Source organism: Meleagris gallopavo, chromosome 4, assembly GCF_000146605.3.
Source record: "Meleagris gallopavo isolate NT-WF06-2002-E0010 breed Aviagen turkey brand Nicholas breeding stock chromosome 4, Turkey_5.1, whole genome shotgun sequence".
NCBI lineage: Eukaryota > Metazoa > Chordata > Aves > Galliformes > Phasianidae > Meleagris > Meleagris gallopavo.
The window spans coordinates 27,614,105-27,626,190 of NC_015014.2; positions in this window are offsets into that span (position 1 = coordinate 27,614,105).

A 12,086-nucleotide genomic window follows, 5' to 3' on the forward strand; every position below is an offset into this window, starting at 1 on the left:
TGACCTGTAAAGGTCATCTTTTCCAGGAATTCGTGTCAATACAAAAATAGAAAGAAAAGGCAAGGGTGAAAATCTCTTAGTCAGCAGACAACAATGATAAACAAATAAGGTAACTGCTAGTTCCTAATTAGCTTAAAAACAATGACATTTTTTTTGCAAGTGAGATTGTAATTGCTGTTAACCAAATGCTCACTAGTGGCGATATTACAACAAATCTTACTAACATTTGGGCAGTTTAAAAAGTCATTTAAATGAGTCAGTAAGTTCAGGAAGGATTCACTAAAGACTTCAAATTTATATTTTTGTTAAAGAACATTGCCAGAAATAAATAATTGTGTTTGTTTTTTTCCTTAAAGGTACTGATGAGGTTTTCACAGTGCAATGATAAATTCAAAGCTTGCAGAACTACTAATAGATTAGTAACCTGCATTTGTGACACAAATTTCACCAATGCTATTTTAGACTATTTCATACTTTCTATAGTTACTGTGCACCAGAGGAAAAAATGTCTGAGGATAGAATTCTCCCAGTGCAGAATTTTGGAAGGGTAGATGTAAGTACTTAGGGACGTGGTTTAGTGGGCAACATTGGTGTTAGGTGGACAGTTGGACTATGTGGTCTTAGACGTCTGATTCTATTCCACGATTCTACTCTACAATTCTCTGAAGAGTAAGAGAAGCATAGTTTCTATAAAGGCAAGTTTTCCAAAGGAAAAGAAAATCTATAAATGACTGCAAAAAAAAAAAATTGTCTGATCTAATCTTGCTTACGAAATAATATAGGAAAGCATTTGCCAGGCACAGTTTCTACTTTGCACTATAATTTATGACTACAAACACAGTCAATGAACGTCAGTCAGTAAGCTGGACAAGTAAATGGAGACATCAGCCAGTGATTAAGCAATATAGTAATTACAACTCTCGTAAATGAAAGATGTTTGTTTCTTTAGACACCATTCAAGGAAAGCAATTTTGTCATCAACTCTTGTCTTTGTTAGCTATAGTTGAGCATAGCATCATATAGTACCACACAAGCTAGTACAGTATAGCCCAAGAGCATGCAGGCTCTGTCGTCAAGTAAGATAAGCTAAAAGATTGAGTATAGATCATAAAAAAAAGTCACATTATTACCTTAGATTCAATAATAATGATTAAATAAAAAGACTTGATTGGAAACTTCAAAATATCTTTCACAATGTTCCAAAATAATTGATAGCCAAATGTGAATGCTAATGTTTAGAGGTTATCTGAATAAATAAGTTACAATTATTATGAATTATACAAGTTCACACCTTTTGCTTTTATTTCTCATCCCCATTCTTTGCCACTGCTTCTTCAGACTGGATCTGGTGATATATCTTGTATCCACAAAAAATAAATAAGTCTAAATCATTTTACCTCAGAAAATAAATTACCTTCTCTATTGTCCTCACAAGGCATCTGGAACATGCTAAATTATTGAGAAAGGTCAGATCATTTGCAATAAGATTCTTTTTCAGCCAAATTAGCCTGTCTGACACTTGAAACAGGAGAAGGGCTTTGTGATGTAGTACATAAAAAACCAATCTGATCTTTTTTTCCCCCAAAAAGTGACATACACAGAATAACATGGGACAAAATTGCAGACACTTGGCTTCCAACCCCAACAGCAACACATGACAAGGGAGACTAGAAGGATAGTAACTGCGAAGTTGAGAGAGGAATTGATTTATCCAAGCTAGTTAATGCTGCAGCCAAACTACAATGCAGGGCTGCAGAAATCTAGTTCAATACTCTTAGCAGTCAGCAATCCGTCTTTTGCCTATCACTGCTCTAGAAAAAAAGCATAAAATTAATCTGATTGATTTGTGTTAAGAATACTTAACAGAGTTGATGTCATACAAAAAGTGTCCTCACAATTAAAGGAGGCACTATTCTACACTGAATCAAAACTTGAGCAACTTGGCTCTTTCTTTTCCATAATTTGCAGAATATGTCATCTGAAGAATCTGTGGCTCTTAACTAGCTGTCTAGAACTGCAGACTGGCCACAGACTAAACAGTACCAGCATACAACAAACACTGTGCTGAAATAAACAAAAGGTGAGAAATATTTCTGTTCTTGCCCTTCATTTGTCTCCTCTCTACAGAACAATCAAGGCTCAGATGAAGCTGGAAAAAAAATTGTTTTCATGAAAAACATGAAGCAAAACCTCAGGAAATAGTTTTGAAAATAATTTGTAATTAGAGGTTACTTATAGTCAAGCTTGTTAGTCATTAATAGACATACTAGAAGCAGGGAAGGTAGTAACAAAACATTTGCTTGAACTGCTAATTCTCCAATGACTCTTTGCCACTGTGTCAAAAGTCTTTCCCATACCTAGTCCAGAAAGAACTTTTCTTTAGTGTACAGGAGAAGTTACTGAGAATAAAAGTTCAGTGAGTCAGACTCCAAAAAGGGAGCGAGAACATCCTTATCACATAAAATGATCAAAACAAGGAAGATGTATTCAGCACTATGAATTATTCCTAGAATTATGATGAACATAGAAATCATGGCTCACTTCATATCTGAATTATATCTGCTCTTCTTAGATTATCTCCACTATAACTGTTTTTTTGAGATGGTCATTAAATGTGATTATTTACTTTTTCTAAAGGCCTCGACATGCAATTATTCTGTTTTCCCTTAAAATCTAAGCAATATATAAACACAAGTGAGGAAGAAAGCTCTGTTGACCTTGCAAATAAAACTGTTTTAAAAAGCATTTTACTGAGCAAACAGAAACTGAGGAGCAATCTACAATTTGCAGTAAACTTGAAGGAAAAAATATTCAGTGTCTGGAGGACTCAGGGGAATGAAATTACAATAGCATGTTTCTAGATATCTTTGATTAGGGAAAACCACCAAAAAACCCTCTTTATCTCTCATCCTCTCCTTCACTTCTACTAGTCACTAATTTTTACTCACTTTCTGGGAGTCACTATGACCCAAGAGTCTTCCACTTGATTTGTATTCAATCATACTTTCTCATATTTTTTGGACTATAATGCATCTTGCTGAACACCAACCAAGAGCATACATTCAGTATGTGATCTGGTCATAATTATTTTTCATCCCAATACCAAAGGAGAAGCATCATGGAACAGAAAAACTAACTGAGCATTAGGGAGAGACACAAAATGGAAAAAAAAATCCAAAACATTTAGCTTTAACTTTCATTGAAAAATAATAATCCTTAGGACATTATCATTTCAGTAACAAATTCCATAAGAGTCTTTGTAGGCAAATCATATTGTATTTTGGAAATATGAATTTTTCTATTTCTCCTAAAACCAAACAAAATAGCGAACATTTTGGCCAAAGAGACTCTACCGTTTTGGAACAGAATGGCATTTCTAAAGAACACCATACTCATCATACATCACTTTTGAAAGTTTTTTTTCCAACTGAGAGATAAGGAAGCAAACGCACTAGACATTATAAGAAACAGTGAGCATGCAGTATGTGACACTGTTTTAGGATTCAAAAAAATTCAGATTCCATCTCAATCTGCACCTCAACTGCCTGATAAAAAATTAATTCTGAAGTAGGCAGGTCACAAATCTTAATTTCCAAAATGCAGACTGGGAGAAAGCAATGCTCTTCCCACATTTGAGAGAGTAACCAAGTCTGTTTTCTTTTAACCTTTATTTCCATTTCAAGAAGACACAATTCATATGCAAGATCACCACATTACGAAACCACTTTCTCCTATATATGATACAGAATTTGCAGCTGCAGATTTTCTATTTACTTATTGTACTTTTCCTGCAAAAGAAATTACAAGACTCATTTGTCACAGCATCATAGAGTAATAAATGTTCTGGATTGGAAGGGACCTTAAAGATCACCTAGGCACCCTCCAGCCCCAACTCCTGCCATGGTCTGGGTGCCCCCCACCAGCTCAGGCTGCACCAGCCCCATCCAACCTGGTCTTGGACGCCTCCAGGGATGGGGCACCCACAGCTCTGGGCAGCAGTGTCAGAGCCCTCTGAGTAAAGAATTTCCTCCTCACATCTAAGCTAAATCTCCCCTCTTCTAGTTTACAGGCATTCTCCCTTGTTCTATCACTATTAGATCTTGTAAGAAGTCACTCCTCCTCCTGCTCTTAAGCTCCCTTCAAACACTGGAAGGCTGTGACAAGGTTTCCCGAAGCCTTCTCTTTTCCATGCTGAAGAAGCCCAGCTCCCTCAACTTTTTTCATAGGAGAGGTGCTCCAGCCCTTTGACTCATATACTGTTCCAGTACTTAGAAGTTGTTGGTTGTTTTTTTAAGAATTAAGTAAAACCACATGGAAGTTTATACTTTTGCATATTTTCCTTGTACAACAAAGAAAAAAGTAACAAATTCTTGCTGTGCTACCAGAACGAGTTACCATATAAACATTCCAATCAGACAGTCTTCTAACATAGGGGAGATTATACTGCTTTTTAGAAATACTCTGTAGATCTTATTCCAAATCAGTAAACTGCCTGTAAAGATGTATGAAGAAGGATTCATGGAAATCCTTTTTTAATGAAGGAAGCAAGTAACACTGAATGTTCTCTTAATACAATACTGAAAGTAAGATAATAGGAAAACTGCTTGTCAGATCAGTTCTGAAATCTTTATTTATTCTTTATAATCAGTGTCAGTAATATATATTAAAGACAAATTGATTCACGCTAAAATCAGTATTACATAACTAAGTAGCTGTATTTAACTAATATCCCAGACAGAAGTACAGACAGGGAGAAGAACTCTTTGAGAGTAGCTCTGCCAAAGAAAGACCTGGGGGCCGTGATGGACTGAAGGCCAGACATGGGCCAGCAGTGTGCCCTTGCAGCCTGGAAGCCCAACAGTATCCTGGACTGCATCAACAGAGGAGTGGCAAGCAGGGTGAGGGAAGGGATTGTTCCCTCTGCTCTGCCTTCGTGAGGCCCCATCTGGAGTATTGAGTCCATGTTTGGGGCCTTCAACACAAGAAAGATGCGGAGCTTTTGGAGAGGATCCAGAGGAGGGCTACATGGTGGTCTATGAATTTGCTATTGTCTGAGCTTAACGATTTTTTTTCTTGCTTTGTTTTCTAAATACTCTTTCACATTGTTATTGTTTAATGTATTACCAACATATAAAAATGAAAGGGCAACATAAACACATCTATATACATCACTGTTATAACTGCAATCAGAGCCCCACAGCTAGACAACTGAAATTCAGACAACACTGGAAGCCAAGTACTCCAAGTATGATTCAGCATATTCAAATCATTTCAAACTTTACATATACAACTGATCCACTCACCTTTTGATGCCAAAATGATTTTTGTAGATTTATTTATTGGTGAGAAGTATGTGGATCTATGACAATAGCTCTGGAGTGTCCTGTTAAAAAGCAAATTGTTCTTTTCGGGTAACAGTGAAACACACACGTGTCGTTGATGCTCAATAAATTACATGGATAAATTATGGAATAAATTACCCCAAAATCTTATTTCCTGCTTTCAATTAGCCCTGAGTTATTATGATTCCACTTGTGTCTCTCCATCTTGCTCAAGAGCTTAAAATATGCATTTTATTATGTATGAATACACTTGTGCATTTTATTATATATGACATATATTTCAGTAACCCCAAGAGAGAGAAAAGTTACCAGTAAAATTCCCCTTAATTTGAATATTTAGAAAGAAAGTAAGCACTGGAAAGAGCACTGTGGGAGGCAGAGAAAACTGTGTTGTTATTAGGTGTCTTTTTGATTGACGTATTGATTGGTGTAGGTGTCTTTTTGATTGAAATATCTGAATGACTTACAGGTCATGAGAAATTTCAAATAACAACAGCAGCTAACCATTGGTTTGATGACTGTAGGTTCAAAACTTGCAAGATTTAATAGAAATTATTTTCATCTCTAATTTCTGTGACTCCGTAATTCTGTTGTTATATGCAAATTTGAGAAATACAAAGTAATTACTGAAGTGATTTAAAAGAAAAGAAGGGTATAGGACAAATGTGTATGAGTATGCACATGAGTAAGACACTAGTTGATCTCACTTATGACATCAGACAGGCACTTGAGCAGCTGAAGAAAGAGGAAAAGGCAAATATGCCTATAATTACAGGTGCAAATAATTTGTCTCCCTCTGCAGAAAATACAGCACAGCAATTGAAGAGAAACATTTTAGTTCAGTTAAGACTTCACACTAATTTGTTTCAAGGACTGCACTGAAGAATGTAAAGACAAAAAGAATAATGGTAGGAAAGAAAACAAGTCACAATATTCCAAGATAATGTTTATTGCATCACCATCCATTTCACTCCTTTGCCCTTCTCTCCAGGTATACTGCTATCAGATAAAACTCTTCAGATCAATCTACAATATTTAAAATACTGTTTATGCTTTCAAACAAAAAATTTTAAGCACTTTCAAAAAATTTCTAGCTTTGCACACTGCATAATATGTTTTCCTCTTAAAACCATAGCTCACCATGAAAGTAAATGGATAAGAATTATTTTTCACAGAGCAGTGGTACATTTCAAATTACATTCAGAGACAGGCACCTCACTGTACCAGCTATTCCGCCTGTATAGTCATATTCCATGTGCAGTAGTTATAAAACAGAGGGCTAAGCAAAGCTAGTAATAATGGAAACTAAATGCATTTAGACTACTGGGAGGATCTGAAGAGGTAGGACCACTACTTCCTTCATAAAAGAAGAATGAAAGTTATCCCACACAAAAAAAAAAATTAAAAAAAATTGGCAAATATATTACTGATCCAAAAAAGGCTGCATTTTTATTTATTGCTGTTTAATCTCCCTGAAATAACTCATCCTCATGCATGCTGAATATTACTTTATTCTAAAAGCAGTTTCAGCGTAGCTGTACTTCAGTACAGAATTCCAGAAGAAAAGTTGGCTTCAATCAATTCTTTGGCTCTGACAGCCTGAGCTCATTATCAGAGCAAGGCATGCCCCTGTCTGAACCACACCTGGCACTGAGCACCTGTTCCTTCACTCAGGGCTTGTTGCAAACACAGCTGAGTACAGGAGGTAGAAGAAAACAGCTGTATGCTTCAACTTTGTCTCTGATCTAGATCGCAGGGTATTGACACTCCATGACGCACACCATGATGTGAAATCTAGATATTGTGAATAGCAGCAATCCTAGGCTAAGTGCTTGGAAATGTAGTTACATTCCATGCACCTTTAAGCCCCAGTGCAAATGGTAATCTTTTCCTCACATACCCAGTAAACATACACACAGTGAGGGAAGGAAAACTATTTCTCCCAAAACGAAAATTCAGTTCAAATCAGGAATTATTTTTCTTGTAAAAATTTCTTGCAAAGGCACAGCAATGACAACTATTTTTTATAAATGAAAACAGCTGAAAAAAGACTTAGAAACGAAACGTTGAACAGCAAGGTCATGGAGCAACTTTGCGCATTAGCTCTTCAGCTATATAAACCTCAGCTCATACATTCCTTAGTGAAAGAAAAAGAGAAGACTAACATTTAAGATAGCATACAATGAAATGAGAATTCTAACACTTTAAATGATAAAAGAATTTTTCCTACAATGCATAACTAGACTGTGGAACTCACAAATCCAAAAATACACCACAGTGAGAGAAGAAACTGCACCATTACATCCACAAATACCATAATGAACAAAGCATGAAGAAATTGTATTAATTGCCATACTTTTGAATTTCAGCCAGTTTTCAATATTAAGCATCTAGCTGAGATCTATCTTGCCCTATTCTTTCCCATCGCAGGCGTCTCTTCTTTCAGAAGTGTCTGAAAACAGGATAATGGCTATCTGAACCTCTCGTTCAACTGATGGTGTGAACCCAAACAGCAGGCGTAATATTTTTTGCAACAACGTGAAGGGCTATTCTTGCTTTTCCATTGTTTTCTAAAGTATTTATTATATAGTAGACCTGAAAGGTGATGGAAAATTGAATCTGGAAGTAACTGTATACCCATTGAAAAGACTGCTTTTGTTTACATACACATGTTCTAACACAAGGATTGGATAACATCTCTGCTGCGTTATGATACTCACAAGAGAGGAGTCTTCTCATCTCCTAGTTAAAGGCAGAGCCAATACATTTCCTTGCAACATATTTTAAAGAAACTAGTTCTATGAAAAGCAGTGAGGCAAATGCTTCACTGGGATGTGACGCTGGGAAAAATATTTCAATTCCTGATCTTTTATGTTGCTTCAAAAGGTATATTTTCAAGTGAAGAAAAGCCCTTTGAAATAACTGGCTACCAATGCATTAACAAATTTAATAGTTGCAGATATCTGAGAAGAGGGATGAGTAAGTATGGTACCATGCCTTTAACGTGCCAAAAAAACAACAAAATGCCTTGGGTCTACTCTAATGTCCAATCAATTTCTAACTCCAAGAACTAATCAAGTTAAATATAAATTATTTCACACTGAGAAAAGAAACGGAACAATTGCTGAAGACTGACAGACATTCCACACCATCATTCACATTAATTCTACATAACTCTAAATAACATCCCTTTTCTGAAGCCTCCAATCTGAACTTTTCTTGATCTCCTAAATACAAAAATACTTGACAATTAATTATACTGGCGAAGTTTCTTTGTTCAATTATTTTGTTAGTATTTTTGTGTTCTACTACACCAATTCTTAGAATTAGAAGGAAAAAGGGTTGGCACAAGTGGTAGCTTTCTACACCAAGCCTCAAAAAGCAAGTAACAGCAGATGCAATCCTATTATATCACACCAGTTATGCCTACCAGCAGATCATAAGAGTCTTGGCATTCCTATTATCTCAGTACTTCTTTATACATAAACCATAATTCTAAAAATGTGATGGTCATCATTTATTCTAATTATTTTCATCTTGTGTTTAGTTTAAGAGGTTGAAAAGCCTGGAAAATCTTCATTCCAGTTTGCAGCTGGCATAAATTTACCAAAGATGGGTGGAAAAAAAACAGAAAAAGAAAATTGAGAGGAAAAAGAAACAAAAACAAAGCAGTGGAGAAATCTGATAGCTTTAAAGAAGCATTTCAAAGCACTGACTAGGCCTATATGCATATAGAGAACACTGTAGATTCAACTGCAAGAAATGTAAATCAACAACATAACATAAATAAAAATTTTGTGGCCAACCCTTTTTTACAGGCTGATCAAAAATGGAAATCCACAGTAAGGTTTCTACTGATTTCAATGTTATTGGTGTGTTCGTAAAAGGGGATAGCATTCTGTTTGTTTTCCAAAAACAAATTTTACAACAAAGTTTAACAGTTTCTTTCTAATCATATAGAAGTATTAACTCTAGAAAATCTCCCATTTCTCTACATTCTTTTGGCTACAGCTATTAACTGTATTTAATTACTAATTGCCATTTTTTACCCATAACTTCACTTCTAAAATGAATTTATTATTCACCCATCAAGAGTATTCACCCAGGTGTAGTCCTGAGTGTTTGGAGAAAGCTATCACTTGGAGAAACCCACCTGCCTCTATGGAAGTCCTTCAAATGAAAAGGAAATATATAGTTCCAATAATTGCACTAAAGCATGATTTTAATTACTGAGCTAGTAAGTCTCTACTATAGTTTATTGCTTCTTTCATTCTTTAACATAGAGAAAATAGTAACGTTTCTCCTATAGGGCATTTAATAAGAAAAACAGTTTGGTTTTTTTTGCTATAAAAATAGGGATGACAAAAAAATGGGGCATTCATGCAGAGTCCATATACTTTTGGGAAACATAGGTGGGAGACTAAGGATCAGGGAATCTGGGAACTAAATGGCCTAGCAGTGAATGGGATTGTTCCCAGCCTTTTAGCCACCTCTATGAAGAAGTACTATACTTCTGGGTTTGACCTTCCCCTTTGCTTCAGCAGCCTTACTCGCATGCTTGTGTAGTTGCCTGATATCCTACTGAATCAGCTTCAGTTGGTGATGGCAAGAAAAATTTTGCATTCATATGCAAAAATCAAAAACGAGATTCAAACTGAGTTTTCTAGCTATGCTTTAAGCCTCATAAATAAAAGCAAACTGTTCAAAATCCAGGTAGACTGACATTGTCATGACAGCAGCACGAGAACAAGCAGTCACAAAAAAAATAGGACAGTGTTAAGCACTTTTAAACTGCAAACATTCTCCTACAGTAACTAAAATTTTGCCTGATTGGTACAGAAGATACAAAAGCAGCTGAGTAACACCCCAATGAAGAAAACAATCGGGGTCACCACAGTTTCTGATGAAGGATCACTTCTTTCAGCTAAGGGCTTGGGTGAGGAAGTAGAGAAAGGAGGTCATGCAGTTAAGCGTAAGCAAGCAAACCCCCCAAAAAAGCCAACTTAGCTGTGCCCTTGGTGCTGTATGCAAAAGAAAAAGACCATGCAGGACCACTGCTGCAATTTACAGCAATGGAGGTTAGCGCACATACCACATAAGTATGCTGTACAGGATGTTGTTTTCCTATAAACCCCTACTTGTGAACTGCTGTTGATATTCTCTGGCTCTCTCCCATGCTGTACAAGTGAATTTAGTGGATGAGTGACTTGAAATGAAAACTTCAAGTTACATTGTAAGAACTGTACAAGATAAAATCATAGTTCCATAAATAGCAAAGAACAGAAAAATTTCTAAATCTACCTTAGAGTCAAGATGCTAAGACAAGAGCTTATCCTCTGCTTCAAGCTCAGCAGGAAAGCTGTGGTTGGAACTTTGATAAAATAGCTTCAATGTAAGGGAAAGGAAGAACTATAGACAATCATGGTTAGTTTCTTAATCACAGTTTGGATGTTTCATACACTTTCCTCAGTAATTCTGTGAAGCTATGGCAAGGGGAACTACTAACAACTACAAGTTTGACCACATGGGACTGTGTGAGCACAAAACTATCAATGAAAGGATGAAAGAGAACAGCAAATAGCATATAATGAGAAAACAGTCACTCTCAAACTGATTAAGGTACATTGTATATTTGTATATTACCTATACAAAAATTCCCACTGTGAATATATGTAACCTGGAATGGGCAAAAGAATGACATGCTTGTAACAGTTTCAGAAGAAAATACCAGAATGAATACCCTCTACAACTATCTTATTTTTCTGCAAGAGAGAGGGAAAAAAAAAATCTTGGTCCTTTGCACTGCTCCTTCAAATAAATTTCACCAGTCAGACAGATTTTGCTACGTAGAAGTTACCAATACAAATGCTTTCACCAAAGTTGCTATAAAACTTACTTGAGAAACTGACTGCTGATGAGCTTCAGCTGATGAAACTTCAAACAGTACATGCATAATCAATACAGATTTTGACAGAAAAGCACAGCTAACTTCACTGTTCAAGTGAACTGACCTTCTAAGCAAGAGCCATTTGCTGGCTCCCTTAACTCTTTCCTTCATTAGTTAATTGCTAGTGAGATAGGTGCTTAAGGACAGGTCAACCTACCTCTTAGCTGTAGTCTTTCGGATGTAGCAGGAGCTTTTTCAGAAGCAGATGGGGAACGAGGGCTTGGGCATCTCACGTGGAAAGGTGGAAAACAGCTCAGGTTACTAAAAGGGTACAGTCTGGCGTTCCTAGGGTGGGCATAAAAGTAGAAAGGGGCAGGGCACAGGACTGGGTTTCTGCTTTCTGGCTTAGAGCCATGTGACAGTCATGGATGAAGATTTTAATGTCAAGAGCTGGGTGCTAAAATCTCTGCTGTAATTAGTGAGTCCAGTATTCCTCGTGCATTGGAAACAGTACTTGAGCTCTTCAAGAGACTTAGATTCACAGAGATTGTCTTCACTGCAGTTAATTCAATTTTTTATTTGGATTTTGCCCATGATTTGGATTGTTTCTTTTGTTCAGGTTTGGGATTCTCTCGGTCTATCCTGCCAGCCTATTCTGGAGAATATGATGCAACAAGGAGCCCTACCTTCTAACTTCCAGGTTGGGATCCCACTGATTTTTCTAGGAAAATGTACCTGAATTACTCAATTGCTTAGTCTTTCCAAAGCACCCTCTATATATGTCCAAAAGGCAGAGAAGCATAGTTTACCATTCACTGTGCAGCTAACTTAAAGAGTACTTTAATTCACTATGGCAG